Source organism: Nannospalax galili, unplaced genomic scaffold, assembly GCF_000622305.1.
Source record: "Nannospalax galili isolate Female #2095 unplaced genomic scaffold, S.galili_v1.0 scaffold577, whole genome shotgun sequence".
Classification (NCBI taxonomy): domain Eukaryota; kingdom Metazoa; phylum Chordata; class Mammalia; order Rodentia; family Spalacidae; genus Nannospalax; species Nannospalax galili.
Genome location: NW_008340387.1, coordinates 649694 through 676781, shown reverse-complemented (window position 1 = coordinate 676781; position 27088 = coordinate 649694). Strand labels below are relative to the sequence as shown.

Here is a 27088-nt window from a genome sequence, read left to right as displayed (position 1 = left end):
AAAAACAATCTCTCTCTTTCTCTCTCTCTCTCTCTCTCTCTCTCTCTCTCTCTCTCTCTCTCTCTCTCTCTCTCTCTCTCTCTCCCTCTCAATAGGATTTCATGTAGTAGCCCGGCTGCCTGTGAGGTCACTGTGGAGCTGAGGCTAGCCTTGAACTCTTGATCTTCCTGCCTCCACCTCCCCAGTGCTGGGATGACTACAGGTGTGTGTTACCATGCCTGGTGAGAGGTGAGTCTTGAGTAATCTCCCCTGAACCCCTTTGTCACACACCTTCCCCACCTGTGGGCTCTTGTGATTTGGGTGCCAGATTTGCTCGTGGGAGCCTTTGAGGAAAAAGTGACAAGTGAGGATGTAGGCACAAAAGGTCGGGAGGACAAAGTGACATGAGCTGGGTGAGGATGGCAGCAGACACCATATCCCCACATGAGTAGGGTTGGCTGGAGGGGTATCACTTAGACACCCCCACTATCCAACTCTCTTGGCTTTCCAGATCTCCAGGCCTGGTAGTGCTTCTTAGAAACTCCAGGGGCTCTGACCTAAGGCTTTTTCCCCACCTGCCCCATCTTCCTAAGAACCCCTACCCCATGTTCTGCCCTAAATAATTCAGGATCTAATTTATCATACATGTGTGCATTTTTTAGTGAATATGTCTTTACTGAATTCTTAGTATATACTAGAAACAAGGTAGATCCAGCTCCAACCCTGTAAGTACCTTAGTGTTTAGAGAAACTCTACCTAGGATCCTTTGAGCAAACTCCCTCAGACCTGACTACCTAGCTTCAACCTGGCTAAGCCACTTCCTAGCTATGTATGCTGGGGCTAGTTGCACTGCCTCTTTATCAGTTCTGATCTGTAAAAGGGTGACAGAAACTTCTACTCTATAGAGTTGTGCAAGCAGAGAACAAATCCATACACCGCCTTTAGACCAGTACTTGGCACATGGTACATATAGTACATGCCTAGTGGTTCCTATTTATAATTTTTCTTATGGCAACCATCTGGCTCAGGTTCCCTGTTTGGGGTGCCCACCCTGTCTTCACCCTCCATCTCTGGTCCCATAGCATTGAGCTCTGCTAGAGACTCAGGTGACAAAGCACAGGCATTTAGGCCTGCATTCCTCCTTCTGTGTACCTGCACAGGGCCCAAGTTTCAACGTGTCCATCCCTGTACTAGGCACAAGCGCAGTAACATTTCCAGGCCCCTTTGGAGTCTGAGGGCAGCCTGTGCCCAGAACCCCTGCCGAGGAAGCCACAGGAGCTCTCAGTCACTCACCCTTGAGGTCTCCCTACTGACCCTAGCCTGGAGTTCAGCCCTCTTCCTCTTAACTTGTGGGGCATGGCCCAGCTATGACCCTCCAGATGGCATCTGAGCTGGTAGGTTAGGAATGTTCCCCCGTGACAGGAGCCCTGTTGGGCAGGTCACTAGAAATACCAGATGTAGATCCCCCAATGTAAGAGAGGGTTCACAGCCAGGCCTGTCATGCATGTATTGTGCAGTCTACTGCCTTGACTGCCCTCTGCTTCCTCCCACAGCCCAGGTAAACTGCCACCCTGTGCAGCCCTCCAGCACCAGTACACACGCCCTCCTCCTACTCCACAAGCCTTCTCCCAGCACCTGCCTGGCTTTTCCTGCATGCTTTGGTTTCTTCTTTCTTATATTGCAGTCACTTTCTTGTTGATGTTTCTTCTGGAGAAAGAACTGTCCTATTTGTTTGACTTCCTGACTACTAGCACTTAGAATGGAGTTCTGTTGAGTGGGCTTTACCAAGGATAGCCAAGGTCATTGTGTCACTTCCTGTTAAGGTGCACATACTCATGACCCCTTGGAACCAGACCTCATAGATCTTTTCTACCCACTTGCCCTATGGCAGGGACATGGCCAGAGAGCTTGTCATGAGAGATCCAGCCCTATGATGGGCTCTGTGCCTGCTGTTCATATGACCCTTGTGTTTGATTCTGGAACCATCTAAGAGATAGGTGCTTAGTGGTTGGGGAGCCTGAGGTGACACTGGTCATGCTGTACTCTGCAGGAGGGAAGGGACATGCCAGGGGGCAGGTCCCTCTGGCCCCAAAGCCTGCTCTTTATGTCATAAGAGGATGACAGATGTGAAAGTTTTTGGAGTTCTGCCAAGAGAGGAAACTGTAAAGCATCAAGACTTTGAAGTGTCACACTCTGAAAAAAGGCCACAAGGGCGGGGGAGGGAGGAAGGGGAAGAGGGAAGGCACGGAACACCAGCACTGAGCCCTTACAAGGTCCCTGCCCCAGGCAGGTGGCTGATAGTGTTGCAGGGACCAGAGGAGAGGAGGACAGGTGGAGATAGGAAAGGGCAAGCCAAACAGCCCATGGCCAGAGCTTCACCTGCTCAGGATGCGGACCTGGTTGTCTATGCAGCTCCTTGGAAGGGTGCCTACACCAGGGAGGCCCTCCCACAGATACCCTACAAGATACATGCTGCCTTGGGACCTTTGTCGCTATGCAGTGGGATCTAAAACCAACACCTCTTGTCAGCTCCCAGCCTAAAGACCCTGCTCAGAACCATGAAGTTGACGCCTTCTGTCCTATTTACAAAGGACCCAGACTCAGCTCCCTGTAATGTATTCAAAAATGCTGCAACCCCACCCCCCTAATTCATTTCTGCCCACCTTCCTCTTGTACCCTGGTTCCCGCCACCCCCGTTTTGCACTTTCTGTCTCTTCAGTGCAGGGGCCCTTTGCCCATGGAGAGAAGTAGCTGGGGGAACTTCTACTCATCCTTCAAAGCCCAGTTCAAGCGTCATTTTCAAATTGTTTTTCCTGAATGGCCCCTTGGCCAGCTCAGGCCCCCTCCTGCTGCCTAGTATCTGCTGTACTATGGTTACTTACATGTGCATTTTGTCCATGGAAATGGAAGCTTCTGAAAGGCAATGCTATGATTTGTTCATCTCTGTGTCTCAGTGCACAGCACACAGAACAGCCCAGCAAGCAACGGAAGATGTCCAGATGAGTGGACAGGAGAGGGCAGGCCTGGGGCTGGAGGTTGTCTGAGTTTGACTTCAAGCATGGTTTTATAGAAGGGACATAGGTCCCTCTGCCACACACGATGCACATCCAACCCAGTGCAGGCTCTTTGCAAATGCAAGGCCTGAGCCCAGAGAAGAAAGTGATAACTGTAGTACCAGCCACATGCTCCTCCTCCCAGGCCTGAGCTGTCTAGATCCTAAACCAGCTACTAAGGCCTGTCTCACTCATCCACTGAGTCCTTTGCCTAGTTCTACAGGAATGTGCTGGGTCTCTCCTGAGAGGTGAAGGCAGCCTGGGTCAGAACCAGAACGGGCTCCCTGGCTGCCCTCCCAGGATGCTCTCTTCATCACACACAGTCAGCAATAGAAATGCCAGTGGCCCCACTGGATGTCTGGGTAGTTTTGTTCCAGTCTAAAGTCCAAGACTGAGACAATTTCCCCTCTACCTTCTACCCATAAAACATGGCCTGTTGGCCTTTGAGCCATGTCTGTGCTGTGCATGTACAGGAGGAAATGGGGAGGACTTACTTACCTGTCAGAAGCTGGCTGTGGTGTCATGGTCGAGTTGGATCGGAGTTTTTGCAGAGCTTCATGGGTTGTGTTGGAAGGAGACCTGTAGGGGCAGAGAAGTGAGAATATAATGCCTCTACCATCTGTTAACTTTTAAAGAGTTCAAAACATATTGAAAGCAAAGCCTATCCACTGGTCCTTCCCAACACAGTGACTGTGACTGTAGGGGCAATGTCAGGCCTGCCACCTGGATGTGTGACCACAGCCTCCGCACCCCATTTATAGAATGGGAAGTCACTTTCCTCCTTCCCAGACTGGTAGGCATCCCAGCCTGCCTTCTTCCTGTGGAACTCTCACTGTTACATTCTTCTTGAGGAAACACCCTTCATGGCTCCTTGGGCACCACTCATTATAATTCATTTTCTCTTCCCATTATTCATTCATTAATTCATCCACGGAATGGCCATTTGGCGTACTGGTGTGGGGTCTCGCAGAGATGAAGTCCAGCGATGAAGGTAAGTGGACCCTGAGGTCCAATGCCCAGCCTAGAGAGTGGCTTCCTTCCTCACATGATCACTGTGCCAGCTACTGGACAAAGCACCTTGAGCATGCTGTGCAGGATGGTGCATGCTGTCGCCATTGTCAGGACACAGACCTATCTTGTGTGAAACTATTTTTTCAAAGCTCCTCCTGTTGATGACTACATACTTAGCATTTTCTCACTGGGAAAAGAGCAGTACAAAAGGTGTAACTCACATAATGCTTCGTAATTCACTTGTATTTGAGCAATCACAGCATCACCACACAGATCTGAACAGCGGCTGCACGCATACTCATTTAGGATTTTATTTACATCTCAGGAGTTTAAAGCTTCGTGCCCTGGGACATCCATCCATTGAACTGAATACTCACTCAGTCGGTATTTATGGGCATTTCTGAGATGCTAGTCCCATGGCCCATGGGTCAGGGATCCTGATGCACTAAGAAAAGCAGCTCTCCAGTAAAGTCCACTGATACTCAAGCCCTACTCAGACTGGTCATGTGCCCTTGGGCAGGCCTTGTCCCTTCTCCAGCTCACAGTTCTCAGGAGTGAGTGGAGAGGATAATCCTGACTTTGGAGCATGCCACCAGGATTAAATGAAATAGTAGAAAGTGCTCAGGGTCTGGGCCAAAGCAGAGGCTCAACAAATGGTACAGGAAGAGTATCATTACCACCATAATCTTATCACCATTTGTTCTATCATCATCCCACCACCATCATCACTACCATCTTCATCACCACTACCACCCTCATCACTACCACCACCATTACAACTGCCACCATCATCACCATCACCATTATCATCACCATCACCACCACCATTATCACCACCACCATCATCACCACCACCATCATCTCTATCATCTTCATACCACTACCACCCTCATCACTACCACCATCATTACCACCACCACCACCATCATCACCATCACCATTATCACCATCATTCATCACCACCACCACCATCATTATTACCACCACCATTATCACCACCATCATCATCATTACCACCAGCAGCATCACCACCACCATCACCACCACCATTATCACCACCACCATCATCACCATCATCACCACCACCACTGTCACCACCACTATCATCATCACCATTATCATCATTACAACCACCACCACCTTTATTACCACCACTATCACCATCACCATCATCACCATTACTATCATCACCACCATCATCATCACTATCACCATTATCACCACCACTATCATCACCACCATTATCGTCTTTACAACCACCACCACCTTTATTACTACCACCATCATCACCACCATCATCACCACCACCACTATCACCACCACCATCACTACTACCATCATCATTATCATCATCACCATATTCCTATAAGTATTACTCTCATCACTTATCACCACCATCATCACTACTATCATCACAATCATTACTATTATCATCATTATCATCACCATCATCACCCTCATCACTGTTATTCCCATCACAATCATTCAAAATATCATCATTGTGAATACTATTATCATTATCAATAACAGCATCAGCAAGAGCATGGCCATCACCAGTATCACCATTATCACTGTCATAACCTTCACTGTCATCATCATTATCACTACTATCATTGTCATCTTATTTTTCTAATCATCATCACCACCATTCCCATCATTGCCATCATGAATACCATGATCATTATCAATAACACCAGCAGCAGCAGCATGGTCATCACCATCATCACCATTATCACTATCATAACCATCACTGTCACCATCAGGATCATCATCACCATCATCACTATCACCATTATTTCTATTGTCATTACCATCATTCCCATCATCACCATGAATGCCATCATCATCATAATCATCAATAACAACAGTAGCATCACTGCAATCACCACCATCATCATCACTACCACTATCACCATCCTCACCTCCCCACCACTGTCACTGTCATCACAATTGTGATCTCATTGGTGTCATCTTTATTACCAACAACAGTAGTGGCACAACTGCTATCAACCATCGTCACCACCTCCACCTTTTTATTGGGATGCACAGTAGCCCTTGCTTTGTGATGGAGTTATTTGGATTCCCATCTTCTTTCCTAGGTTCAGACCCAGCTCTATGATTTCAGAGTAGTGTGAACTTGGGTTAATTTACTTCACTTTCTGCATGGTAACTTTAGCAATCCACAGAAGTGCTGTGATGGTGGGCAAATACGCTGATGCTGTAACAATTATTCCATTTCTTCTTATCAAGAGCTCCTGAAGGCAGAGATCATTTCAAAACCCATCTCTGTCTTCCTGCAGGGCTGAACACAAGGTCTCTCTCCCAATGGACATCAGTAAATGATTGGTTGAAGAGTGTTCAAGGATTATGTAAAATTAGATACAAAATAATTCCAGGGATGGGAGCATCGGAATGGCCAAAGATAACCGCCTTCTTGGGACCCCAAACACATCAACAGATCTTCGGAAGGGAGCTATTTGTCATTCAAAGAGTCAATCTGCAGGGCTGCTAGGACTATTCATTTATCAAACTGACACCAAGTTTTCAAACTGGCCCAATAACCAACCCTTGTCCACTGTTTTTTTTCCTACTTCGAAATCGTGTCCCCATCTTCCACCTCATTTAGTCTCCATAAAAAGTGCTTGGAGGCAGACAGAATCAGTACTGACAATCCATTCTGTAAATAAAGAAAGAGAGGCTCAGAGAGGTGGTAGATTTTGCCAATGGGTACAGAGCAGTGAAGGCCATAGTACAACATGATCTAAACTTCTGTCCGTGACCTTGACTTTTTCCTACTGGCCCTGTGATGCCAAACGTTTTAGAAGCATTCTCATTACCTAGTTGTTCTTCAGCAAACAGAACTGAATTAAATTACTTTGGGTGTTGTCATAACCCATTTCTTAGATTTGTTTTATCTTGAAATATGTATCTGTATGCATGAATGTGCACATGAGTTCAGGAGCCCATGGAGGCCAGTAGTATCAGATCCCTCTGCAGAGCTGGAGTTGCAGGCAGCTGTGAGCTGCCTGATGTGGGTGCTGGGAACTGAACTCAGGTCCTCTGCAAGAGTAGCTGGTGCTCTTAACTGCTGTGTCATTTCTCCAGCCCCACAGCATGTTGTTGGGTAAATTTGTCCTCCAAGGAAAAGAGGGGGTGGGTCTAGAGACCTGGAGAGAAGCGGAGCACACTGGGAAAAAGGAGGAGAGTTAGTGCGGGGAGGTTGCATGGAGAGTTAGCACCGCAGTGAGATTGGAAAAAGGAAATGTGTGGCTGCAGGGGCGGGATGTGGACATGCAATGGGACAATTAAGACCATGGGCCCAGGGCATGAAAGTGATCAGGAATGCCAGGCCACTGCATGGCACGGTGTGGCCAGTAGTGCAGGGTTATGAGAAGCCAGTGGTGTAAATCACCCCTCCATCCCCATGTCATATAAAATGGTACAAAACCCAAACTGAAAATGTCTTATGTTAGCCGATGAGCCCCGCGCATGGAGCCTCCCAAGAAGGGAAAAGGGGGGAAAAATTGGCAAAACACATATCTATTTTAAGGAAAAAATATCTGTTACATCAGAGCAGGGTTTACGAAATGCCAAACAGGGCAGGGGTAGTTAGACAGGTGAATCCAACTGACAGGATTCCAGTCCTGGTTCTCAAGTAGAATGGCTGTGGGCCATTGGGCTACCTGCTTCTCTTATTTCTTATTTTCTTCATATACAAAGATAATAACAGTGACCTATGGAGTTGGTGTGAGGGTTAGCATGAGCTAATCCATGCACAGTGCCTCAAACAGTAGCTGGCACCCAGGAAGACTTAGGTATAACCACTACACTTTACGACATGTCCCCTATAGTTAGGATAGGTCCCGGCACTGCCAAGTCCCTAATGGATACACATTAGATGAATAGCTGGATGTAACACTCCCTGGGCAGAGGTGAGCACCTGTGTTGTAAGCACTGATAAGCAGAGTGGACTGGTCTTGGGGCACCGGGTCCCCCAGTGCTTGGTTCCTTGTCAGATCAGGCCCCACAGCCCTTCCTCTTCTCCAAACTGTGTTCTGTCCCTTGCCTGGTAGTACATGTGACTTGTGGTTGGGGTCACAGGCTCCAGGCAGATAGTTATATATAGTCTTCATTCTGTCACTCTGTCATTTGCTAGTTGTGCACTTGCTTCCTCCTCTGTAAATGGGGACATGCACATGTACCCTGAAGGGATGCTGGGTAGGTTAAATGTCACTCCTGCTCCTGAGTCCCCTCCACAGTAATGAATATCACGCCCCGTAGTAGCTCCTGATGGAGCCCATCCTTCCTCATCTGCTCATCTGAGCTAAGTGTTGCTTCCATGGCTTTAGAGTCTTTGCCAGGGGTTTTCTAGGTAGCCCAGACTCCAAATCTCCACAGCTCAAAGGCTAGAGTGAAAAGGCAAATTGCCTATTTGGCCCTCAAAAATGTACATGGGCCTCCATGGAGGTGGGGCAACTGCTTGGGAAATAACTCCCTGGGCAGGGTGCTCCCCAGGGAACCCACATGGAGTGAAAGGGAAATTCCTCCTAAGTGCTGGAGATGGCAACCAACAGCTGGTGAACAGTTGTCAGTCATAGTCCCTGAGGTGGTTGCAGACCCTTCCTGCCCTCAGTTTTCCCCTCCAAGCTCCAGAGTTTGGCTGTCCAGCTCATGGGAAAGTGCAAACATCCACTGAACCAAAAAGTTCTGCCCTTGTCTCAGGGTCAAGCTTCCAGTGTCAGGAGGAGTCCGGAGGTGAGCACCCTGGTCTCAACATGTACCAGCTGTTTGGTCCAGGGAAACTGGATACCTGTATCTCGGTTTCCTCATCAGTGAGAGCCTATTGATAGTTTGCTCATTTCACCTATTTTACAAAAAGACAAACCACAGAGAAGAGCATTGTTCCAAATCACAAAACCAACACAGGCAGAGCTGGAACCTCTGGCCTCAAAGGTTCATTCACTTGCTCATTCACTCATTCATTCACCCATTTACCACCATAGTGGACACAGATCTATACTCTCCATTTTTAAGCATATTCACACTTTCTACTTCCCTTTATTCCTAAGGCCCTGGCATTTAAGAAACTTCAACTTAACAAAGGCACATGACATGTCTACGTGCCAGGTACTATGCAAAGCTCCAGAATAAAGGACCACACCGAACCTCACGACAATCCCATGCATGTGATCTTTCTCCCCATTCTAGATGACAATTTGGGCAATTTAAGGAGGCAAGAGACCCTCTCCTGGTTCACATACCCAGATCTTAGATGGAATTCTGCATCCATCTCATCCAAAACTTACCATCCCAGGAATATGACAGAAGGGAAAATCTTTCAGACACACACCCTGAAGCAATACTAGTGTAACACACGGGAAGAGCAGACACAAAGGTGAAAACGCACTTTAGCTCTGTCAGGGGTTGGCTGTCACTGGTTGGCAGAGGACAGCTGCTGACTGTGTCCAGCAGGCGGCCTGTTTTTGTAAATAAACTTTTCTTGGAACACAGCCACGCCCGTTCATTTACATACGATTGGATGTGGACTAAGGTCAAGCTCATACCTGATGAAGCACGAACAATGGAGGCCTCTTAGGATTGGGGGTGGGGACTTAGGGGTGAGGTGACTGGGAGGGGATCTAGAATCCTGTTTTGCTACTCATCAGCTGGGCCCCTGGGAAAGTTACTGCCTCCTCAGCCTCAGCTTCCTTGGCGATAGCAAAGGAAGACAATGGCAGCCCAGTGACAAGAGCTGTCAGGAGAACTGTGCCAATTCCTGCCTGCTCCACCCTGTGCAACCAAAGCCCTGGCCAAGCCTGAGTCTTCTCCTTCCCTGCTCTCTGTGGAGGCAAGACTGGGTTGACCCTTCATCCTTGCAGTCTAGAAGAAAAGTTCAAGAGCTTCTGGGCTGTAACCGGTAAACAGATTGATAATATGATTTTTCTTTCTTTCTTTCTTTCTTTCTTTCTTTCTTTCTTTCTTTCTTTCTTTCTTTCTTTCTTTCTTTCTTTCTTTCTTTCTTTCTTTCTTTCTTTCTTTCTTTCTTTCTTTCTTTCTTTCTTTCTTTCTTTCTTTCTTTCTTTCTTTCTTTCTTTCTTTCTTTCTTTCTTTCTTTCTTTCTTTCTTTCTTTCTTTCTTTCTTTCTTTCTTTCTTTCTTTCTTTCTTTCTTTCTTTCTTTCTTTCTTTCTTTCTTTCTTTCTTTCTTTCTTTCTTTCTTTCTTTCTTTCTTTCTTTCTTTCTTTCTTTCTTTCTTTTGTTTGTTTCTTTCTTTCTTTTTTTTTTTTTTCTTTTTTGAGACAGGGTCTCCCTGTAGCCCCAGCTGTCCTGGAACTCACTATGTAGACCAGGTTGGCCTTGAACTCACAGAGATCCACTTGCCTCTGCCTCTACTTCTTAGAACAACTGGGAGGGATGATTCTCCAGGGAAGTGGCACAGAAGGATTTTGAAGAATCTACCCTTGAAGGACATGGGGGTACCTCTCTGAACTGATAGAGGGTGCCCATGTGACTCCTGCTGTCACCATGCAGCTGAGATTGTGGGGACCAGGGATCATACCACCTCAGGTATCTCTGACTAGAGCTCTATTGCTGCCATGGTGGGCGTTTACTGTTGTTTTTGCTGCCTGGTGCCCTTTTCCTTGCTTCTGTAATAGCACCTGACTTCCTATGGGAGCTTACAGCCCCTGGTCTATGGAAACAGCACATCAAGCCTTCCTGCTTCATTGGAACTGAAGGGAGGGCCCGAGACGGAGCAAGCACATCAGATGCAAGCTGTGGGCCCCAAAGCTTGGGACTCTCTTCCATCTCTATCTCATGACAAGACTGCTACTGATGAGTTTCTGTTTCTGGGTCCCTGGAGGCTGCTGGACCCTTTCTGAACTGGTTCTCCAGCCTGGCTCCCCATGGTTTGTTATCCTCATCATCTGTTCACTACGCTCCCCTTTACATACACTATATGAAGTCAGCTTCTGTTGCTTACACTCAAGAGTCTTGGTGGTCAGGGAAATGAAGTCAAATGGCATTCCCTGACACTTAAGAGCTGTGACCAGGAGCTCTGCCACCAAATGTGAACCAAAGAAGTTCAAGTTTAACATTACCCTCCCTTTCTCCTCCATGGTTGGAGGCCTCCTATTGGGCTGAGCCCTTCTTCAGGCCCAAGGACTGAAATGGAATAATTTGTTGCAACAATGGTTTCACTCCATCTTCTAGAAATGGGGTCCTGGGACTCAATTTTGACCAATGGGATATACTGCTCATATTTTAGAGTGAAATGAAGCCTTTTTTTGGAGACTCTGGAAAAGTATTCTTTGCTAATGAAAAAGAATCTCAGAGGGCTGGAGATATGGCTCAGCAGTTAAAAGTATCAGCAGCTTTTGCAGAAGACCTGGGTTTGAATCCCAGCACCCACATGCATCTAACGGCCATCTGTAACTCCAGTTCCAGGGGACCTGAAGCCCTCTCTGCTCTCCCCGGGCACTGCACAACACGGGTGCACTTACATACATGCAGGCATAGCACTCATACACATACAATAAAAATAAATAAATCAAATTTTAAGAAAGAAGGAGAGAAAAAGAATCCAGCAAACGGAGAAACATAAATAAAGAGGAGATGATCAGAAAGATGACTTTCTTTTGTAGCAGGTCCTCCCTCCAGCACATGGTCCTGGGACCAGAGTCTGAGTGAAGTCTTGGTGAAATGATGCTGATATGGAGGCAGGTGGGCAGAAGGAAGCTGAGAAGTGCCTGGGTCCTTTTATGATGCTGGGGTATGACTTACTCGGTTCTGGGACCTCCCTCTTATAGACTCCTGGAACTAACTAACCCCTATTGCTGAAGCTCTTGAAACCAGCTTGCTGTTACCTGTAGCACAAAGCATACCACACACAATCTCCATTCGAAGCTGGAGGTGTGCATCCCCACAGCAACTGGATGAATGGACTCTGAGCCACGTGGAATGTCTCTGTCTGTGTCTTGAGTGAATGTCTGACTCTTCTCTCCTTCTCCTCTCCATGTCTAACAGCGTTTCCCTGTGCCACTTGCATGCCTGTGCTACCCACTGCTCCCAGGTCAGCCCTCCCTGTCACGATGATGGGGCATCTAACAAAGCCTGATATTGGGTTCCTGACTGGAAAACAGTTCCAACCTGTTCCCACCGTATTCCTCAGTGGGGGCGCAGGGCCCTCCCACTGTCTCACACCCCAAGCCTGGCTCCTCCATTCTGGGACGGAGCAACAGAGATTGTGACATGATATTACTTGGTACTCACTTCCTACCAAGGTCTCTAAAAATTTTACCTAGATGACTTCTTGAATCCTTCAAAGAGGGATGTGTTGGACAGTGTCTCTTTCACAGATAAAGGAGCTGAAGCCCAAGAAATTACCCATTTGTCAAAAGTCACACAGCTGGTAAGTGGCAGTGCCTGGGTGATGCACCTGATACCCCAGTCAGTCTTTTCCTCGGCACTTTTGACTCTGCCACCCTCAGGCTGACCTCCCAGTGCCTTCCTCATGGTGGACATGGCTAGATTCATCTCTGGCTTTTCTTACTCTACAGCCCTCCAGCCTCCTGTCCTGACAGGAATTTCTGTCCTAGAGAGGAGGTGAGATGGACAAAAGCTGAGCAAAAGGGCACAAAGCAAGAAGCCTGGCAGCCCCAGGACTGTGGCCTTCCAGGTTAATGATGGCTGACGATCTCCACTGCTTAGAGGGTGCCAAGTGGGTCAGTCAAAACCTTGTGCTTTGGGCCAGGCAGTTCTGAGTACAGATCTCAGCTACGTTCCTCAGAAGCTCCATGAGCCTGAAGCTGTCTGTGGGCATATGACCTCTTTGAGCCTGAAGCTGTCCGTGGGCATGTGACCTCTTTGAACCTCAGACTCCCTGGCTGTACAATGGAGCTAATGATCCCCTCTGGTGTGGCTTTGTGGGGACATATGAAATGCACCTCTCAAATGCTTGGCTCTCAGTGAAGGCTGCTTCCCTTTCTTGCCTTCTCCTCACCAGTTCCTGCTGCTCCTTGGGGCTGGCTGCCCCAGAGGCCAGTGCCTGAACAGTTCCAGCAATGCCCACCACGTGGCTGGCAGAGACCTGAGCACACACGGCACACTGGAGATAAGTACAGGGTCCAGGCACCTGACTCTGAACAATGGGCTATTCTGGGGGCTTTAATTGCTCATCAAGGGCCAGGCGGGCTCTGCACAGAGACCAATGCTGAAAGTGGGGACAAACACAAAGCGGCTAACAGTGGAGTAGATATACTGAGTGCAGGTGCAGATTCAGCAGGTCACAAATCCCAGCACGTCACAGGGGAGGACACTTCACAAGGCCCTAGGTGACCAATCTTTCAGTGTATAAATGGGGAAACTGAGGTGCAGGGGGGTGAGAGCTTTGATCACTGCTTCAACAAACATCCATCCAGCACCTCCCCCAGGCTGGGTTCTGTGCTATGCTAGGGGAACCTCAGTGGGTGTGAAGGAGGTGGAATAAGCATGTCTAAGTACCCTGCCCAGGACCAAGTGCTGGAGGAGGCACATCCCTCTTCATATGGGCATTCATTCCGTAAAGAAGCTCTCTTTGTGCTTGCCTGTGCCAGACACTGCTCAGGAACTAGAGACATAGAAGGCAGTCTGAGCCCTGCCTTCACGGGATTTGGTCTTGTGGCTGAGAGATGCAGTAATAGGCAGATGGAGAGATGCAGGATAGAATGCTGGGGCTCCATGTGCTCTAAACTAAAGCAAAGGAAGGGGGTGTGGGGGCCTATGGCTGTCTGATGCTTTAGGCGGATGGCCAGGGTCCATGCAAATGGTGACAGATTGACTTTGGCATGGGAGACAGGCAGGGCAACAAATGTTCTGTCCTGAGTGAAGAGGGGAAGTCAACAATCAGCCAACCTGATTCAGGGGTCACTGGGACCCCAACAGAACCAGAACCTGTCCAGCTCTCTGGTTTCGCAGGCCAGAGCTGGTCTCCGATATGGTATGCACTGCCCCCCTCCCATAACTATTGTCCCTTCTTCCCTACTCTCCAGGGAAGGAAGCACCAGGGAACTGTGCCAGGCTGGGGCAAGAGCCAGGCCCCCTCAGCTGTCACCTCCAGGCTGGACCCATGCCAGGAATGACAGTGTTGACTGACAGCCAGACCCTTTACCATCCATGCATGACAGGGCAAGACTGATCCTCCCTCCCTCACCACCTCCCACCTTACGGAAGTCTTGGTGTCAGACAGCCAAGGTTTCCACCACTGCTGAGCTGTGTGACCTTGACAAGTCCAGCAGAGCATCTGTCAGAAGTGGGCACTGTATGACTTTTGAAGAACAGCTGGGAGAATTCAATAAAGGCAAGTAATGCTCGTAGGAGCCTGTGGCCCGCCGAGGTCCTGACAAGCACAGGCACTTGACCCTCCAGCATTGGTTTCCTCCAGCCCAGAGCATCCTCCCACCTCAGGGCTCCCACAGCCCTGACAGTACCTCTCACCTCCTCTCCTCTCTCTTCCTCCCTCCATCCCTCCTTCCCTCCCTCCCTCCTGCCCTCCCTCCCTTTCCTTTCCTCTAGTTCTCCCCTTCCCTCCTTTTTCCTCCCCTCCCCTCCAGCAAGTCAGGGGTTGCTCAGGATGATGATGGGAGGATGCTGGGGAGCCAAGAGTACTGGAAACTGCATCTGGTCACTGGCTAGGGAGTGTTCCAAGCATGGCTTTCTGCAGGCTGCCAGCCACCTTCCCCTTCCCTTGCCCTTCCCCATCCCCTTGCCCTTCCCCTTCCTGTCTCTTCTCTATCCTTCCCACTCTTTCTTTTCCAGTACTGGGGATGGAATCCACGGCTCCACCCCCACTCCTTTTCACACACACACACACACACACACACACACACACACACACACACATATATATATATTTTATTTTTTGGTCTTTTTGAGACAGGGTCTCCCTGTAGCCCCAGCTGTCCTGGAACTCACTATGTAGACCAGGCTGGCCTCAAACTCACAGAGATCTGCCTGCCTCTGCCTCCCAAGTGCTGGGATCAAAGGCGTGCGCCACCATGCCTGGCCCTCCCTTCATATTTTTAAAAAGTTTATATTTATTTATATTTATTTTTTACGATATGACTTTTTTTTCTGTATGTAAATGTACCATGTGCATGCAATGCCTGCAGAGGCCAGAAGATGGTGTCGGATCCCCTGGATCTGGAGTTATAAGCAGTTGTTAGCCACCATGTGGGTGCTGGGAACTGAACCCAGGTCCTCAGAGCAACTGGTGCTCTTAGCCACTGAGCCATCTCTCCAACCCCTGTTTTCTTTTCTTTCTTCCTTTCCTCTCCTTTCTTTTCCTTCCTCCCTCCCTCCCTCCCTCCCTCCCCAGTGGTAGTTTTACTTTTACCTGCCTTCCTTCCTTCCTTCCTTCCTTCCTTCCTTCCTTCCTTCCTTCCTTCCTTCCTTCCTTCCTTCTGAATCTCACTAAGTTGTCTGGGAAGGCCTTGGACTTGCTCTCTTCCTGCCTTAGCCTCTTGAGTGTCTGGAATTACAGACCCACACCCCAGTCTTGGCATATCTTCATTTTCTGTTAATTAGTGGCCCATAACAAGACTGCCAGCACCCAGAGAGCAAGCAGCCTGAACCCCATCTCTGGGGCTCAGCAGGGAGCAACACTTGGTCACTGGTCCATAAGGCAAGGTGAACTTAATAGGGCAGGTAGAACCCTGGATTTAGAGCCAGCTTTCTTATCTAAATGATCCTGAGAAAGTTAACATTTTTTGGTAAATGAGGATCATCATAGTGCCCGGGCTCTACAAGATTATATGGTGACTTCAACATTACTGTTTCCATTACAGAGTGAGGGATTGAGACATGAGTTTATTCAATTTGTAACCTCTAGTCCTTCCCACAACATCCTGCCCCCTGGGTGTCCTGTCTCTGGTTCCCTGTTTCTAGGGATGGGGAACTTACTACCTGCTGGGGTGTTTTGACTGCTTCAGAGTATTAGAAACTTTGCTGTGTGTTGTTTTAAGACTGCCATGCTGAGCTCAGGGACACAGAGAAATGAGTGGGTGATGAATGAGCTGATGGGAGGAGGGGCACTCAGGAGGATGTTGGGGGAGCCAAGAACATTGGAAACAGGCCTCTAGTCATTGGGTAGGGAGTGTCCCCCTGACATGGCCCTCTGCAGGTTACCTTCCTCAGATAAGCATTCTTTATCACTGCCTGTTTTGTGCAGGGCTTCAGAGTAGCTGGCCCTTCCAGCAGTCAACCTTGCCTGGCCACCTCCTGCCCTGGCTGCTCAGGGGCTGGACTTCAAGGCCTGGGCTCTTAAGCCAGGGTGTATGATTGATGACTCAGATGAGCTCACCGGCTCAGGGAGGGAGGGAGGGCACTCTGACGGGAGACTGGAGGGAGGCTGGTTATGGATTTTAACCCTCTGATGTTACTGACTGGGAATTTACCATCAATAATTCAAGGCAGTGGGGTGGAGGGGAGGAGAAAGAGGCAAAAGCAAGAGGGAGGTGAGGCGGAAAGGGAGGGAAGGCATGGAGGAAGGCAAGAAGAAAAGAAGGAAGCAGAGGTGATTTCCCAGGTACCTGCCTCACCTCCTGTCACTCATCAGCAGCTACTGTCATCCTTGACAACCAAAGACATAGGGGTTCAGAGAAGAAGGGGCAGAGGTCTGCTGACTCCAGAACCCAGTTTTTATTACCACCCCTTAGCTCAGGAGGGTGGCCAGGTCAGGGAACACAGAGGGTCCCTGCCAGCTTCAAGGACATCCAGGCCCAGCTCACACTCTGTGGTGGGGGAAGCGCTTGAGGACTCTGCCACCCTGGAGACAAGCCAGCCACTGGCCTTCTGGACAGCACCAGAACTTTGTTGCTGAAGCTGAAAAAATTAACTGCTATATTTAAAAAGCATTGTTCAGTTGCTATGGCAACAGAGGGGCTAAGAATAATATAAAAAGAAGATGATATGCCAGGTTGTCACTGGCAACCCAATTTTAAGTGTGTGTGTGTGTGTGTGTGTGTGTGTGTGTGTGTGTGTGTGTGTATGTGTGTGTGTGTATGTGTGTTAAAAGGAGTTGGGTAGGGGGAGGTGGCAAGGTTCAGACCCTCTTCCCTGCACCCTCTGGCACCATCTGCCCTGGCAATGTGTCCAAGCGACAGCCAGGCCTGGCATCTCTGCCTGAGTCAAGGGAGAGCTGGCACACTCTGGCCTTGTGCCCAAAGATAAAGGTGGCTCTGAGTTCCCTAATTGCTGTCCCCTCCTGGCAGTCCCCCCCACTGCCTGGACTGCTTCCCTCAGTTGCAGAACTCCAGCCGGAGGTACCTCTCAAGCAGATGGCCCCCAAATAGCATCTTCTCTCAGACCTCAGAGCTTTCAGCAGCCTGGTGGACTCCCAGGGGACCACCAGGGAAGGCAGATGGTCAGGAGAGAAGAGCGGGAGATGCATTTATCGATCTGCAGCCTGGATGTCAGGGATGGGAGGCAGCTCAGCAGGAGGCATGGGCGGCTGCTCCCCACATGGTTCTGCAGAGAGGTCCAGCCAGGTTCAGGGGACCTAGAAAGGGCCCACAGAAGGCTAGGGAAGGTGAGTGGGACTCCATGGGCCCTCACACACCTGCCAGCTGCTTGGCAGGGCTGAGATAGCAGCACCCGTGGGAGATGTGGGAAGACATGGGCAGGAAAAGACAAACAAGATATCCATAGCAATTTATTGACAACAGGTTTTAAAAGCATCAGTCTGCTATTTTTGCCTCTGTCAAAGTCACGCAAGGGGAAGGAAAGCTTTGAAGTCAGCCGGGCCAGGATCCCCATGCAGGCTCTGTCACATACTGCCATGTGAGCTAAGTGTTTAGCATCTCTGGATCTCAACCCTTTCCTAGGGAAAGTGACAAACTCTTAGAACCAGGCTGGGCCCCAGTAAAGCTGATGTTTCTAAGGTGTCAGCTTTGCTGAGAGTCCCAAGGTAAAGCACCTGTGTTGTGTACTTTACACTAAGACCAAGTCCAAAGTCGCAGGGAAGCATGGAATGGTGTGCACTAGAGAAGTACCAGCACACAGAAATGGGTGACAGGGGACTTTGGTTTTCCGCTGTAGCTGATGGGCTCTGCCAATTCCAGAGGAAAAAGAATGGGGAAGGAAAGTCCACCTGTTTTCAGGAGGTGTGGCCTGATGTGCAGGGGTGTGACCTGGGTGAATTCAGAGGGGCAGGAAAACACAAGGAGGATCTGGCAAGGGAGGGCATAGGAGAAAGGACAGTCAGACCCATGGGAAGCTTAGTGGGGAAGCTAGACAGTGAGGTGAGCCCAGAGGGAGTTAGACAGCAGGCCTGGCAGAAGGTTCTAAGCCACAGCTAAAGACACCCGGGCTTAGAAAGAATGGGGCTTCACAATCTACAAGCCATATATATTTTCATAACTTCTGGTCATTTCAGGATAGACAGAAGACCTGTCCATTTAAGCTCTCTCCTGTCCCTGTCTATCAGGGCTTCTCACAGGCCAGGGCACCTGCTATATTTAAGTGTAGTTCCACATTGATTCTCTAGCATCCTCTAACAGCGGGAGAGTCCAAGAGAGCTGGTAAGCCCAGGCCAGGGAGAGGACTCATGGGTGGGTGTGGTCACAGAGGGCTTCCTGGAGGAGGAGAGGTGGGATGACCTTTGGATAAATAACAGGGTGCAGGGGAGGCCTGGTGAAGAAGGTCTGGGCTGTGTTAGGGTCATGAATGCCTGGCTGAGCAGTTGGGTTTTGTGGTAGGCAGAGAGCTGTATGGAGTGAGTAGTGCTGGGCAGGACAGAGCAGGGCAGGGAGATGTGAGCAAGGAGATGGTAGAAGCCTGGCTGGGTCTGACAGTCAATGCTGCCCTCTTTTCTCATAACGATGGGACTGTCCCCTGCCCCTGATAGTAGAAAGGACCTTTCAACTGGACCTTCAAATAGATAGCCTCTGGGCCATTCTAAAGCATGTCTGAGTGCCAGCCACAGGCCATAGGCCTCATAGGCCTGCTGTGGGGAATGGGTAGACATGCGCAGCAGAACGCAGTCAGCCTTCACCTCTCTCTCCTCTCTTCTCCTCTCTCTGTCCTCACAGCCACCCTGTGACCTGTGGGCTCGGGCACATCATTCTGGGTTTGGTTTCCCTCAGTGGAGGTACCAGGGCTGAGCCCCATGGGAGTTCAGGTTGAGTTTCAGAGAACCATCCCCAGTGGCCCAATGATCTCTGGGGACCCTAATTTGGGCAGGTGTGGCCCCATGGAGCTTAGACTTTGCCCCCTCTTCTCCCTTCTTGTCTTCTTCCACCTCACAGGTGCGCACTATGGGTCAGGCACTGTTGTGGGCATCAAATTATGCAAACCAAATTCCTGTCTTCTTGCAACTTACTTTCTGAGGAAACAGATAGTAGTCAAACAAGTAAATATTATCAGGTAGGAGGGATAATTGGGAAAGAGAATGGAAACTGAGGAAGGTCAGCGAATGTGAGCAGAGCTGGTGACAGAGAAGGCTCAACTAAGGGGGTGAACTCCCACAGGGCAGCATTACAGCACAGGTCTGGAGGCAGTGAGGGGCAGGGCAAGAACATGTCAGACATTGACTAGCCAGTAAAAAGGCACTGGGGCAGAAATGAGCTTGCTGAGCTTCTTAGACTCCTTGTCTACTACTTCTAGGGGGTGGGGAACTGGCCCAGATAGGGTGGGAAATAGCTGGTTCACGGGCAAGCAGGACACGGGGAAGTTTTCTGCCTGTTGGTCCAGGGCCTATCTATCACTACATGGGCCGCTGGACACATTTCAGGGCATGAGTTCTAGCCAAAACTTAGACATTGACTGTAGGGAGAGGCAGAGGGGCAGGTGAGTCAATTGTTCAGTCAATATATACTGAGCATCTACCGCAGGACAGGTTATGGCTCTGTGTGTGGCCCTCTCACACAGCAAGGCCCACAGGGAGAGACACACATATTCTCAGGGAGCCTATTGTGTGTATGTATGTATGTGTCTGTCCTACCTATGCAGGAGTACATGTGTGTGAGTATGTGTGTATGTATGTGCACACACGTGTGTGTATATGGTCTGTTCATCCTACCTATGCAAGAGTACATGCATGTAAGCGTGTATGTGTCCGTCCGTCCTACCTATGCAGGTGTACATGCACATGTGTGTGTGCATGTGTACAGGGAGACCAGAGGACACTTGAGTATTGTTCAGCTTGTTTTTGTTTTTAATTTATAAAAAGGAGATTTATTTCTTTTTCTGTTCTAAAATTTTTTTGTGTGTGAATTTCACACATTATATTTGACCATAGATCCCTTTCCTGTATCTACACCCTTCCTTCTATCCCCTCAACAAATTTCTGTATGCCAATATATATAAAGATATAGAATCAGGTTTGTGCCCCCAAATGCCCTTCAGTATGGGCTCACCCACTGGTGCCCCGTCAACTTAAGAATTTCACCCTTAAATGAGACTGAATTCTTCCCTTCCCAGCAGTCATCAGTTGCCAGTAGTTTCTTATTGGCCTGAAACTCACCAAGTAGGCTAGACTGGTTAGCCAGAGATCCCCAGGGAGCCACCTGCCTCCGCCTCCCCATTGTGATTACAAATGTGACCGCATGTGGCTTTTTAAGTGGGTGCTGGGGATCAAACTCAGGTCCTCAAGCAAGGCAAGTACTTTTTTGATTGAGCAATCTTCTCCTCAGCCTTCAGGGAGCCTGCAGAAAAGGTACCAAGAAGATGGAGCTCACAGGACTCCAAGTTCTGGAGTCCATGGGCAGAACCTGGGGATCCCAGAATCAAAATTATGGCATTTAGCAGCATAAGATGCCCTGCCACTCAGCACAGGATAGTGGGCAAGCCTCTGGTTCATTCTAAAGCAAGAAAGCTATGCCTGGTACCCTGAACATGTCCCATGTGACAGTAAATGGTGGGGCCAGGACTATAGGTTCCTAGACCAGGGGATGTTGTGGGTTTGGCAGCCAGATAGGAACCCAGTTCATGGGGTCATGAGTCTCAGTTTCCTCACATGTAAAATGGACTGCTGGTGCACCGACCTCAGTGGCTGCTGCAAGGATTAAGATAACATGCAAAACGTTTAGTGTGTTATGCACCCCAGATGCTTGTAATTATAAGTGAGGGACATTGGAAGCTCTCTTTGTAGGTGACAGAGATGGACATACTGGGATCTAAGCAGCTGGTCCAGCCCTATAGCACCCTACAAGGAGCCATCCAGGCATGTCAGCGGATGGGAACAAGGGCCCTTTCTTTCTCACTTGGCGATACCAGCACAGTGTGTGTGGCCTGGCATGACAAGCCTCAATCCAGTCCAGGGCAGTAGAGCTGAGACCAAAGGAGTCAAGAAGGCTCCAGAGGGCTTTAGTGGGGGACTGAGGGGCAAGTTTAGCCTTCCCTCTTACTGGGTGGAAACTAGCTTAGATAGGCCATGGCCTATGAGGAGGCTAGAGGGGAGGAGTCCCCTAAGTAGGAGTAATAAGAAACACACACTTGTTTTTGAGTCAGAGTCTTCTGTAGCCTAGGCTGGCCTTGAACTTGACATCTAACCAAAGATGACTTTGAATTTCTGATCATCCTGCCTCTACTTCCTGAGGACTGGGATTATAGGCATTCACCGCTATACCCTGTTTATGGGGTGCTGAGAATTGAACCCAGGACATCATACATATTAAGCAAGCACTCTAATAACTGAATGACCTCTCCAGCTCCAAGAAGCACACTCTAGATAAAGCAAGAGACCAATGCCAACCAGTTGAAATTGAGGCTCCGAGTAAGCTGCTGTTGCCATAGGTGACAGGTACAGGGGGTGCCCAGGCCCCCTGAGGACCTCTGGGCTGGGCAGAGAAGCTCTGAAGAAGAGATGTGAAGGATCCGGTCAAGCAGAGCTGGTACTTAGCAAGAGAACAACACTGAAGCAGACAAGGAAAAGAATCTAAATGTGGAGAAAGGCACAGAGGCTGGACTTGAAAGAAGACCACGGACCACAGGGAAGCTCCATTCTTGAGTTAGGCCCTCCTTGTCAGGGAATTCCATCTTGACCTTGAACCAACGGTCATCCATCCCTTCATTGGTAGGAATAATTCACCGGCATGTTGAGACACATGGGCATCAGTTCACTTACTGTGGCTCAGGTTTTCTAGTTCATGGTGGGTTTCTGGCCCACAGAAGCCTGGCTGCCCTATACTGTTCAAGGTGTGCCTGTCCCTACCAAGAGGCCCAGGGTCATTGGGTTCTTAAATGTCTGTCTTTGGGGACCCAAACCGTATTCATAAAAAGGAATAACGTAATCAGGTTTGGGAGACAGACATACAGAGCCTTCCTCAGTATCTCCTCAGTCTCATAGGAGCCCCAGAATGACAATTCACACTGACACCAACATGGGGGAGGGCATGGGGCTGCCAAGAAGTTCAGGATTTGAACCCAGCACTTCATCATTTCTGGCCTCGTGTCCTTTCTAGCAGGCCAGATTATCTCTTGCCTTAAGTTGTATGAGCCAGGAATAGAGGCTGAAGTAGAAGTGACCTATTCCCAGTCACACATGGACTTGGGCTGTGGAGGTAGCTGGGATGCAGCCACACTCTACTCCAGAGGCCAGCCTCCTCCTCAGAACAGTCTGCCTCTGGGGCCAATGAAGTGGTTCTTCCTGTACCTCACCTCTCCACTGTCAAATACCAGGCCTCCATCTGTGATGCAGGGTACCCAGGGAGTTCTCTGATGCTGACAGCTCAAGAGATTACATCTAAGCAAGCCCTGAGACATCCAGGCCCCAGCAACCATACTTTAAGGGCGGTAGAGAGGAAAGAGAAGCAGACATCATTTTCACCACTGGGATAGTCCACAAACATTCATCAAATGACTCCATTTGGGCACCTAAGGAACACATGGTCATTTAGTCCCTGCAGTGACCATCTGCACTAACACACGATCTTTTTAGAGCCCAGTGTGTATAATGCCTAAGGGAAGAGTCAGTGAGCCACAAGACAGGACCTAAGCTAGGCTCTGGTGTCAAGGTCATAAGCAGAGAGATCCCAAAACCGACACACTGACCATGGGGTGTGAAAGGGTGTGCTGCTATGGAGAACAGCATGGTGAGCTCTCAGAAACATAGAGATCGAGCTGCCGTGTGATCCAGCAACCTTCCTGCTGGGTATGCTTCCAAAGGAATTGCAAACAGGATCTCAAAGAGATGTCTGTGCTGCCATGTGCACATCCACATGGATCCTGATTGCCAAGGGATGGGACAACCCGAAGCTCCACTGAATCAATGAGAAAGATGTGCTATCCACAGGTGTGTAGCTCATCCATAACCAAACACCACTTAGCCTTAACAAAGAAGGGACATCCTAAAGTCCGTGACAACATAGCATGGAGGATTATCATGCTAAGGGAATCAATCACAGAAAGGCGGGTACTTGCATGATTCCACTTGTATGGGGTGTCTGGACTTGGGGAAGCAGAGGGTGGGATGGAGGTGCCAGGAGTGGGCAGCAGGGGCATGAGGTGTCTATATAGGACTACAGTTTCAGAGAGGCAAGCTGACCTGCCGTACAACAGCATGCCTGCAGCTAACAACAGTGCACTGCACACATGAAGGGTGATCACAGGGTAGGGCTCATGCTAAATGCTCTTACTACAGAATTTTAAAAGCTCATAAGCCAGAATAAGAGGTGTAAGCAGGCGTGCTGGTTAATTACTAGTACAGCAGCTAATGTTTATATAATATGGATCTTGTGCCAGGCCGAGTCTAGAGCCGTTACCTACAGAATCTCATCCCAGACTTGTAATGCTATGGCAGGAAGTTCCATTCCCATCCCTACGAAGAAAGTGAGGAAACTGAGGCATGGAGAAGTTGAGTAGCTTACCCACAATAGTTTTGCTGCTCTGGAACAGAGCTGGGGTCAGAACCTGGGCTGATGGCCCCAGTCTACCTTCGCAACTCTACTCTGTGCTGCCTCTCAGAACTCAGAGCTCTGTCTCTAACAAAGGTGTGACTCGTTTGGGGAACAAGGAGGGGCGGCCTTCATCTGAGGTGTCGTGTGGACATTTTTTCTCACCAGAGTCTGGGTGACACTGGGTCTTCATCTATGAAGCCAAATACAGTCTCAATGAAGGGGCCACTGGAAGAACTGAGGGACCTTGGGCCCAGCAGGTCACCCCTGTCCTGGAACTCCCGCTCCCCTCCCTGGCCCATTGGTCCCCATCCTTTCTCCTTCAAGCACCAGCTGCTGAGCATGGGTCTCCTGTGTACCCCAGGCAGCTTTGCCCCTGTGGCTTGCTTTGCCTCCCTCTAGTCCCTTCACCCATCTGACCTCTCTAGTTCATAACATGGACCTGGGATGCAGCTGTTGCTTGTAAAAGATTTATTGAGTTGACACTAATTTTCTACAGATGTTAGTGCTGGCCCCTGGTTGGAACATGACATTAGCAAAATAAGGCAAGCTTGTTTTATCCACCTTCCATCTCTCCCTCTCTCCTTCCCTCTATCCACTTTCAACAGGTATTTTCCCTGTAGTATGGAGTGGTTGGGACACAGCAGGGCAGTCTGTGTTTACCAGTTATTCACAATCTAAGTTGGGAGACAAACCAACAGAGACCATTGTGGTATTTTAGTCTTAGCAAGGAGACCTGGGGGCAAACTGGGTGGACAGGCTTAGGAATGGGCAGAGCCGCCAGGGAAGCCTTCCCAGAAGAGGCAGACCTAATAGTGAGTGGGAATGGGAGAAAGGATGGGCATTGAGAAAGGAGGTTGAATACAGCAGGACCCATTTGCAAGGGCCCAGGAACTGGAACTGCATGGGGCTGGGTTGGTACTGGCTGCTTGCAAATGCTGGCAGGAGGGCAGGGATGAAGGCAGAGCCAAGGGGCCTTACAAGTCACCAAAGGAATCTAGCATTTAACCCTGGAGGCCATAAGGAGCTGGGCAGGGGATGATGGGACTGTGTGTTCTAGAAAGACCTTCTGGTTCACCACAGGGACAAGCCTGAGGAAGCACCAAGGTGACCATTAGAAGGCATCCATATAAATCCAGGTAAGACCAGGAGGTAGCGTGGGAGTGGCAGGAAGGAGCACCCATGACATTTGACCTTGAGCCCATAGGACATCATTGAATTGCAGAAGAGAATATGGTGTGTTCTCTTCTACCCCATCCCCATCATCATTCCAGTGATGTAACTGAAAACCATGTAGCTCCTGGAGGAACTCCATGGAATACCAAGCTTCTGGCTCTATCACAGGACCTGGGGACAATTTTACTAGCAGAAAATGAACCCATGCTATAAAGCTATAAACACACATATCACATGTGCCATACCACACACACACACACACACACACACATTACACATCACACACAGGCCACACATACCATACCACACACATACATACCACACACACACACACACACATTATATACAGGCCACATACCCACACAACACACACACACACACACATACACATTACGCACACAGACCACACATACCATACCACACACATACACACCACACACACATACACACACACACACACAGACACATTACACACAGACCACATACCCACACAACACACCCTGTAAAAGTGTGCCATGAATTTCGGCAGAACAGGCCGGTTCTGGTCACCTTGCTCACATGTCTGCCCTGCGCACAGTGCACTTTGGTGCCCGTCAGCACTCATTAGCCATGAAGCAGGAGCAGCTGCCAAGGGTGTGATAAAAGCCAATGGAAGAAACCATGAAACAGAGATCATTATAAGTAATGATTTTGCTCTTTGCTGCCGGTTGGGAAGAGGCAGCTGTGGAGTTCCTTGAGCCGTGGAAGTGACTGTGAAGTTCCAGAGACCCAGGCTAGGGCTGAGTTAGGGTTGGCCCTCCTGTCCCATTGCTAGTCAGGATTGGAAAGCGCTTAGATTGTGTGTGAGTGGCCAACAACACCTTGTCCCTCCCAGAGGCATGAGCCTTGTGGGTTTAGAGATAGAGAGTAAGCAGGTCCCAGCTTCCTCCAAACATCACCACCTGCCATGGCCTTCAGCCTCTCCCAGGAACACAGCAGCTTTCAGGGGCAGTCCAAGAGCCTATGGTCTCCTCAGGTTTGCATGGCTAGCATGAGATAGTTTCCTGGGAGTGGGCTGTGATGTCCCCCTCCTCCACCATCCTCTGTAACCTTCCTAAGGTACTTCAAAGCAAGCAACTCTGCCTCTAGGTAGAAAGTATTTGCTCTGACAAAGCAGCTCTAAGACCATCCTTCCATTTGTTTGACTCCTGGTGTACGCTTCCCCACCGTACCTAGAGTGCCTCAACTCCTTGGAGAACCTCAACTGGTGAGGTTCCTGGGACAGTGAGAGTGGAGAAGGGGAGCCATATAGACTGCCTAGGACTTTTCTTTCTCTGCTGCTAAGTGATGCGGCCAGAGATGGAATGCGACTCCACAGAGACTCAGAAGGCAAGGGAATAGGGTCCTCACAAATCACAAATCCCAGAGGTTCTTTGCACATCTGGCATGTCCACCTTCTGGCCTTCTGGGGTTATGGTATAGAATGAAGGCTTCCTGCTTAGAACTGATGTCTCAAGTCTAGTAGCCAGGAATGGGTGAGGGGCAGATCTGGGGAGACCAGTGATACACTAGGTGCCTGATGCCAGGTAAAACATGAGACAGTTGTACTGGGGCCGTAGCTCAATTGTAGAGAGTTTGCCTAGCATGCATGAGGCTGTGGGTTCCACCTCCAGAACTGAAAAAGAAATCAGGGAGTTTGAGCTAAGCCTCAATTCCCCCACAGGCCTCACACTGGGACTGCTCTGGTATAAGGGCTTCTCTGAGCAGTGTTCTCCAGCCTAGCCAGCAGCTCTGTTCAGTGAACAACTGTCTCTGGTCTCTATTTCACTAGGATGGGCTATGAGTTTTTCCCACTCACGATCCTACATCAACTCAGGGAAGTGGGGTGGGCCAGCTGCTTGTCTCCCCAGTTTACAGAGGAGGAAACTGAGGTTCAGAATAGTCGAGTGACTTGTCTAAAGACCCAACAAGTCAATGTAAAAGGCAGAAGTGAAACCCAGAACTCAACTCTCTTTACCATGTGG

The 27088-nt window shown here is 49.3% G+C and overlaps 1 protein-coding gene across 5 annotated transcripts in view; it reads right to left on the bottom strand.

Annotated features, from left to right (window-relative positions):
* Hivep3 (human immunodeficiency virus type I enhancer binding protein 3) overlaps window positions 1-27088 on the bottom strand; it is a 472744-nt gene that overhangs the window by 136604 nt on the left and 309052 nt on the right. For all 5 annotated transcript variants that reach the window (XM_029564634.1, XM_029564635.1, XM_008835418.2 and 2 more), the window contains one exon: window positions 3531-3611. The gene's annotated coding sequence lies outside the window, so the exon portion shown is untranslated. The remainder of the gene's footprint in view (window positions 1-3530; window positions 3612-27088) is intronic.